We start from the raw sequence: 9243 nt of genomic DNA on the forward strand, positions 1-9243 counted from the left end.
TCCATTTAACTCACCCACACTCCCTCATTTACCTTTCTTTGCTCCCTCACTTAGTCCCCTTCTCTCACTCCTTCCTTCACTCCCTCTGTCTCCTCACTCCCTCACTCCCGTTGACTCACACTCACTTGTCTTTATTCACCCTCTATCACCCCTCTTACAAAAAGCGGGGCATATGTACAATCACCTAGCGCCACTTTTGCGTCACCTTTGACAAAAAGAGGGGCATGTTTACAAAGCCCTCACGCCACTTTTGCATCACCTTTAACAAAAAGAAGAGCATATTTACAAGCCCCTGGCCCCACAGGCAAAGACTGAGATCGTGCAGGCAGAGGGAAAGGGATAGATCAAGCAGAGAATACATTTCCAATTTACAGATCTATCTGTATACCACCATTTAATCAAAGCATAAGAAACAATATTAATAAAGATGGGTATATTTACAAGCCCAATAAAACAATTAGCACTATCTGTATACCAGCATTGAATCAAAGGATGAGAAACATTATAAAAAAAAGTCTACCCTATAAGCTAACAGATACAAACTGTGAGGTAACACAGGTGACATTATAGAAAAAGGTGAAAATATAATTATTTGATTCACACAGACACTCAGTGTGATCCTAGCCAAAAATATTAAAACCAATCATTTTACCTAAAAACATATATCCGAACCCTTCTGCCTTCATTCACTGCCTGCACCCATGTGAAATGTGATGCAAAAGTGGTGTGAGGGGCTTGTGAATATGCATACATCAATAAGAATCATTGTATGCATGATTTCCTACTCTGGTGAGACACACTTGCTGTGCTATATACTTACTTATGTTGTAAACTAGTGTTTATATTGTTTACTTATTGTAATTGCTATGTACTATGTTATTAGTGGTCTATAATATTTTATATTTTTCTTTACAACCGATTGTAATCAACTACAGAAACATATAAGAATATGCAATCCAAGGAGAGGAGACGAGAAAATTATAAACAAGATAAATTTATCAAGAAAACACAATCAAAAGATTCATCGAAAAGACAATCTACAGAGAAAAAAAAGAATGCTCCTGGTAAGCAAACAAAGGATTTTTTGAGGAAATTAACATTATGTAAAATACGGCAAAACCTTCTTCAAAAAAAAAATAAATCATCTGTAAATACAAAGAAAAAGCGGAGCCCCCCCAAAAAAGTTAGAATGGTACAAAAAGAGGATATTGTATGTGGAAATAGAAGGCGGAATCAATGTATTGACATTCGTAGACAAATGTTTTACAACAGAATTGTTTTAAATCTTTTGAAAAATGTTAAGGTTTATAAAAGGAAAACAGCTTTTTACACAAAAAATAAAAATACAGATGATTGTTGATCAGGCTTTTGAAGTGAAGATAAAGCTGTATATTTTAGTAATCAATAGAATTCGTACACTAGACAAAGCAATCAATGTTTTGAAATCAAAATGTAAGTGGAAAAGAGTAATTAATCGGACTAATTTTTGTGATGTTTTCTCGGGAGAATGGAAGCATAGTTCAAGTTGTGAGCCATTTTTCGGTGAAGATAGTTACTTACAAGATAATGATTTGGTGCATGCAGTTGACACCAGTGGTCGAGCATATGAGGTGAAGGACGGTTGTCCGGTTGAAAAAGAAAAAATTGTGCCTAGAAATGCAGATGAGGTGTTAGCTGATAAAGTTTTAGGGAGACGTCCTAAGGCTCCTGTGTACACTTGGAATTGTAGTAGTATTTGCAGTGTGCGACAGGATTAAATTAATTTGTTTCGCAATTTCTTACTTACAGATAGTAGGAAAAGTCTTAAAAAAAATGAAGATGTTGCAAGAGTTAGATCCTTGCAGAGTGAAAGAAAAAACAGGTTTGCGTGGGCATTCACTGGATTGTCTTTCTAGAAAAGTATGTCAGAGTGTTTTTCACCATTTTAGGATGTTAGCAGTGCATCATACTAAAGTGAGGAAATTAGTGAGAAGGTTGTATTATGCAAAAAGTCCAGCACTTAAGCTAAAACAGTTAAACAGTGCTCTTTTGCATGGATCTGAATTAGATGTGAAGAACATTTGTGAAGAAATTGAGTTTTGTTACTTTGGTGAAAAAGAGGATACTGCAGAAACTGATATAGTAATAGAAGGTAATGAGGAAGAGAATTTACAGATTTTAAGTACAGATCATTTTGACCATGAAATTACAAAGTTTAGGGTTATTTCAAGTGAAAGGCCAAATTTCTCTTGTGTGTGTTTTCGACAAACTCATTATAAGAATCAGACGAGGTTGGTTGATTTATATGTAAAAAGTGAAAAGGAAAATAATAATGAGTGGAAGGATTTTGCAACTTATTTGTTGGTTGAGAATTGCTTTGATTTGGGTTCTGATCAACGGATTAGTAAATATTGTTATAATAAATTAAATGAAAACAGAATGCCTGCTAGAGCTGTACATAATAATCTTGAGTTGGTAAATATTCCTTCTGAATTGATGTATTTAAATACCTATGAGTCTATTTTGATTCAATGTGTGCATCCTTTTCAGGCTATTGTTCGCATGGAGCCTAAGACAGGGAAATTGCCTCCTTCAGATTTACAGAGAGGATTAAAGGGAAGAGTTGTTTATTTGCCTTTAGATTTAGAGAAAAATATTGATACAATTGGTGTAGAAAAAGTGGAAGAGGAACCTCTGGTTATTCTAGTTAATGGCGTTCCTACAAAGAGTAAGAACATCTGCCAAGAATTAGTGGATGTTAGGAAAGTCACAAATGCAACGTTGTATTTAGTAAAAAAGCAATCAGTACTACAAAAATGTATATGTAGGAGAAGAGGATACAACTGTAGAAGAGGACAGTGATTCCTCAGCTGGACAGATTGACAAAGTAAATATGTCTAGAAGTGAACAAATTAATGAACATTATAGTGTTCATCCCCTGCATTCCAATGAAGTAATGGGGAATGCTATTGAGTTGTTCCAAATGAAAGAAGCCAAAGGAAGTCCCATAAGTGTATGGGAAGAAAGCTTGTAAGCTCGTTGTTTTTCTCAGTTATTTCCAACAGGTCAAGGTGGACGATATGATGACCGACCTGTTCAAATTCCTGTGTCTGAATACCGGACTTTAAGATTATATGCAGAAGATCCAAGGTTTCGCCAATGCATTCCATATTTGTTTCATCTTCTGTTTGAAAGTGACTTGTCAGGACTTTCTTATGCTGTAAACCATATACTGAAATCTGGAGTACATCTGCAAAATGTTTTGGCAAGGGACTTTATGGATAAAGCCCAACTGCAAGACAGTATTTTGGAATATCACCTAATCAATCTCATGGCATGTCAGCGTGGTACCAATGAGTATTGGTACCGTCGTCATGGGGAATTGAAATGTATGCTAAGAAACCTAGGAACTCCTACATGGTTCCTCACTCTTAGCTGTGCTGAGTATGCCTGGGAAGATTTACTTGAATTTCTTTGAGAGGCAAATGCAAACATAGAAAATATTGAACACAAGACACCTGAAGAACTGTGCTCTTTGGATCCAGTTAATGTTTGTAGGTATTTTAATCATAGATTTGAAGCTATGATGTCATTCATCACAAACAAAAAAAATCCTCCTCTTGGAGAAGTTTTGGATTTCTTTTGGAGAAAGGAGTATCAAGAAAGAGGTGCACCTCACATACATATGCTGTTATGGATTAAAGATGCTCCCAAATTTGGAACAGATTTGGATGACACAGTGATGAGTTTTATTGAACAGTATTCTACATGTGCTGTTCCGAAAAGTACAGAAGAAAAAAATTTAAGACATGAAGTCTTACGCTTTCAAACCCATCGTTGTGGAAAATACTATCGTCGAAAGTTCAAATCCAAGGACAAGTTCTACACAAAATGTCGTTTTGGATTTCCACAACCAGTAATATCATAAGGAAGAGTGAACAATTTCATGTCTTTGCTGCGACATACTGTGACAAGAAAATCACCGAAAAATACGTACAACTTGAAAAGAAATGAAGAGTCCAAATACATAAATGTTTATAACCCAGTCATTTTGTCAATGTGGAATGCTAACATGGATATTCAATATGTTGCTGACAACTCTATTGCTGTGGCTCGATATGTAACATCTTACATAACAAAATCAGAGAAGACAGAACTAAAGGAAATGTGGAAGGAAATTTCTCACGAAAAGAGCCTAAGTAAGAAATTATACAGTTACAGTCTGAAGATTTTGTCGCATCGAGAAATTGGAGCATATGAATGTTCAGATCGGTTATCATCAGCAAGTCTGTATGCCAAATCTAGATCTATCATTTGGGTGAGTCTAGGTCTTGCTGCAACACGAAACTGAGTTTTGAAGTCTGTACAAGAAATTGAGTATTTGGCGAAGTTTGAACCAAACAGTACAGATATTTTTAAGACAAACATGTTGAATACATATTATCCAAATAGAAGTAGTCATCTTGAGAACGTTTGTCTCTATGAAGTACTGCAAAGCTATACTTTTAAGAGGAATATGACAGAAGATATCAATAAAGGAGTATATGCTGTAATTGGATATGAAGGATGTCTGGTGAAACAAAGAAAAGGACATTTGATTAATCATCGAAAATTGAGTTGCGAATCTCCTGATAAAAGGGAATTTTACTATTTAGCTCTTTTGCAACTCTTTAAGCCATGGCGTACAGAAGAGGAACTACTTGGAGATTTTCTCAGTTACGAAGATTCTTTCAATGCAACCAAGGATACCATAGAATGTCCTGTTTTTTCAAATTATCTGCAAATGTTGAACGATGAAAAAGAAGCTACCATTGCAGCAGAGATTGCTAGAGACAGTCAGAGTTCTGCCTAGTTGTGTCAGGATCCACTAGGAGGACCAATTATCCAAAATGAAGCTGCCACTGCCATGAATGAGGTTGAAAGAGCCATGGAACAAGCTCAGGAGGATGTAGTTAACTTAGAAGATTTGGAAAAACAACTAAACGTGGAGCAGAAAGAAATATATGACGAAGTCACAGAACAGATTGAGCATGGTTTACGTCATGATAAAAAAAGAGTGCTCAAGTACGTCATTTAAACCTGTCCGACTGTACGTGAGTGGAGAAGCAGGAACTGGGAAAAGTTTTCTGATTAAAGCAATTGCAACTTATCTGCAGAAAAGAACAGAGTCATCACTGTCTTGTGTTGTTACTGCTCCAACTGGGTTGGCAGCACATAACATTAAAGGGATTACTTTACATCGTTTATTGATGCTGCCAGTAGAGCATGATAATAAATTACAATACCACAAGCTATCTGGAGAAGCTTGTTGTGAAGTTGCTAGAGTCCTGAAGAAAATGAAACTTCTTATCATTGATGAGGTAAGCATGGTATCAAATGTCATGCTTGCTTTTGTGCATTTAAGAATGCAACAAATTCTTTAAAACAGAGTATGATGTGTTATTTGGAGGCAAACACATCATTGTCTTTGGAGATCTACTGCAGCTAACTCCAGTGAAAGGACAATCAATGTTTAAAATGCTTACACATGAAGATACCTGAAAGTGCCTAGGAAGCATTGGAAATGTTAATATATGGTTATATGTTAAATATGCAGAACTGCTTCAAAACATGCGATAGGCAAAGGATGAAGATTATAAAAATATTCTACAAGATGTAAGAATTGGAAAAGTAACTGAACATGGCAAAGAAGCTTTACAGGCACAATTAATTTCAAATTTGTTTCCAAATGAAAATATTCTCCCAGAGAATAGTTATCAGAAAATTGCTGAAAACAAAACTGTAATATGCTTGATGCCAACTCTATGAGAATGTTCAGTCTTCAACAACAAAATTTTAGAGTTAGAAAATCAAGAGATTGTGAAACTGGAAGCTATTGATAAAATAGAGCACGAAGGAGTTACTATTGTTTTGTCAGAAAAGTTGAAATCAAAGTTGGATTCTCTAGAGAAGACAATATCTAAAACTGCTGGTTTTGAAAAGACTCTATATGCATGTTTAAATTGTCGTATAATTTTACGACGGAATTTACATGTGGAAAGAGGTTTAGTAAATGGAGCAATGGGTCATGTTGCTGATTTTGTGAATTACCGAAATAGAGATGGAATTGAATTTTTGAAAATTAAAATTGATGGAATTGAAGAAGTACAACAGTTTAGTCGTTGTTCTGCTCAATTTTTGCTTGTGAAAGATTTATATGTCCGCCCAAAACAGTTTCCTGTTTCTTTGGCATATGCAGTAACTATTCATAAATCTCAAGGTTTAAGTGTAGATAGTACTTTGGTGAATATTGGAAGTTCTGTCTTCAAGGAGGGTATGGCATATGTTGCTTTATCTCGAGTCAGAACTTTATCTGGATTGTACTTGATTGATTTTGATGAGACAAAGATTATTGCAGATCTAAATTGTGTAAAGGAATATAATAGGTTAAGAAGAGAGTATGCTCCAAATTTACCTCAATATCCTCTATTTGAAAAGCGTGTGGTAGGCCGAAAAAGAAAAAAATTAGAAAAATTGTAGCGAGGCTGTAGCAAAAAGAGGAAAAGTAGATGAACCAGTAATTGTAAGCAGAAACAAAGAGGATTCTGTTTAAGATATTGTTGGATTTCAGTTTGAGAACAGTTCTGGTGTCAACTGCTATGCTAATGTAGTGGTTAATGTTGTTTTTTTTCTCCAAAGATTGCAAGAACAGATTGTTGAAAATCGGGATCAAAGATTTTGTTGTTTGTTGAATACTGTGTTTGAGAAATGTAGCAGTGATAGAACAAAAATAGAAAGTGATTCTGATATTCAAAATGATTTAGACATATGTTCTGGTATAAATCAATTTTCTCAGGATATTCAGCAAGATTGTCAGGAATTTCTAATGTACATGCTTGTTGTATTGCAAGAGGAAGGTATAGATGTTGAAAATCTTTTTGGCCTTTCTTATAAATGGCAACATGACTGCGATAATTGTTCCTTTTCAAGTAGTACTACAGTAGACACTGAAAGATTGATATATTTGACTTTACCAGACTGCAAATCAGTGTCTTTTAATAATCTAGTTAGAGCAGCAGATCAAAACATGGTTTGTACCCAATGTAACTATGCAATGCTATCAACATTATTTATACAAATTTATGGACAGTATGTAATTTTAATGTTCCAACGATGTAGACCTGATGGAACTAAATTGACGGCTTCGGAGTGACATTCACACGAGAGGCAAGATGGCGCCTGAACGCCGAGCCGTGTCGGACGTGTGAGCTGTTCTCTCCACTTACCCACATGTTTTTGCTATGTGAGATACTAGCGAGATACTAGAAAGGTATCGGAAAGCTGCAACAATCAAAATTGAAGGACTAAGCGACTGAAAATATAAAGAGGAGTGCGAGCGGCATTCTTTTATACCTGAAAACGCTGAACGCGGAACGCTTATGACGCTGAATGCTGAAGACGATGAATGCTGGGCGTTGATGCGGAGATTGACCACAGCGCTGACGAGACTTCGCCGAGCCTGGTGGGCGGTATCCCACACAGGTGCTGCGAGTCTGCTGCGTTCTGAGCGCCGCGAGCACCACGATCCGGGATTCTGGGAGGAGAGAGGAGTCACAAAAGGAGCAATTACTATGGTGCCTAAAGGTACACGCAAAAAACGAGACCCAGAGGCCGGCACAACTGTGAGTACGAGTGGAACGGAGAAAGACTTGAGTGGGGCTGTACTAAAAAAAATGGGGGGAGTGCTACCGGCTGAAAACCCCAACGCAATTAAACAAACGATTTCTACCTTGTTTATGGCAGTAGAAGAGAAAAAACGCAAGGAAGCGATGCGTAGCCCACAGTCAGTATCACAAGTAGTTAATGGAGAGCCTACTATATCGGCAGTGAAGGAAGGGCTGCGAGGTGAACATTCATCTACTGTAGCGCCTCAAATTGTTATTACATCAGTAGCTACTGGCTCTGTAAATGAAAGTCCAGCTGTCACCCCCTCAGGAGGCGATTCTAGCTCCGGATTACTGGGGAGAATTGCCACAGATTCTGTGGAAGGGTCTAGTACGATAGAACAAAGTTTGGATACAAATGCAATCAACGAGGCAGAATCACTGGATTTTTATGCAGTTTCAGAAAACTCAGCCTCCTCATGTGAAGATTTGGCCGTTCAATATTCTAAACAGATGCATCTGGAGGAAGGTGAGAGCGAAATTGATGATGATGATGACGAAGCTGATGAATATATTGAAGACAGTCCTATTACAGTGAGGGGTGAGGGGGATGCTTCTATAATTGAGGGGGCAACAGGAGGATGTCAAGAAGAACTAACCGATAATATTAATTTAGCTACGATCTATCAGACAATCTTGAGCCATATGGATAAGACAGAGCGAGAGAACCAAAAAATTCAAAACTCTTGTCGGAAGCTGCAAAGTTCGATTCGGAGACTTGCAAAGTCACAGTCTGACTTTGGGGAAGGATTTACTGAGGTTGAGACTAGAGTGTCCAATATCGAGGATGAATTAGTAAAACAAAAGGCTGTTACTGAAAACCTAAATGCCAATAAAGAGGACTTACTTTGGAAAATGGCCGATTTTGAAAATCGCTATCGGCGCAACAATCTAAGGCTAATGCAAATTCCTGAGGGTAAAGAAGGACAAGATCCACACAAGTTTATTGTTGAATTGTTCCAAAGGGCGTTTCCCGAGTTGAAGAGATGGGATTGGGAACGAGAGATCGAGCGTGCCCATAGATATCCATTCAATATTCAGCTCAGACCCGGGGAAAATGCCAGCAAACCTAGACCGATTCTGGTGGCCTTTAACAGCTTCCGGGCTAGAGAAGATATATTTATGAATACTCAACCAAACAGTAAAGGCATGGGTGAAGGTTTTACCTTTTTTGCAACACCGGACTACAGTAAATATACAATGGACACTCGTTGGCAGTTAAGACAATTGGTGAACCAATTTTAAAGAAAGGGCGCACAAGCCTATATTATGAACCCGGCTAAACTGAAAGTTATCTATAAAGAGAATACTCGATTCTTTACCAACGTTGCAGCCGCTAAAGGATACCTGCATGATATAAAAGATTCTTAGACTATGGATTCTTATCGATTGTCATAGCTTAGGGATATACTTTCCTTATCTGCGAAGTATAATTATCTATGAAAACCGCTAAATACGAATGTTGTTTCAATAGTATCCACTGGTATATATTAGAGTAAATATGAAAGTTTGGATAAATAGTATATATAAATGGTGCATGAAATGATAACCTGTGGGGTAA

This window comes from Lissotriton vulgaris, chromosome 7 (genome assembly GCF_964263255.1).
Source record: "Lissotriton vulgaris chromosome 7, aLisVul1.2, whole genome shotgun sequence".
Taxonomy (NCBI): Eukaryota; Metazoa; Chordata; class Amphibia; order Caudata; family Salamandridae; genus Lissotriton; species Lissotriton vulgaris.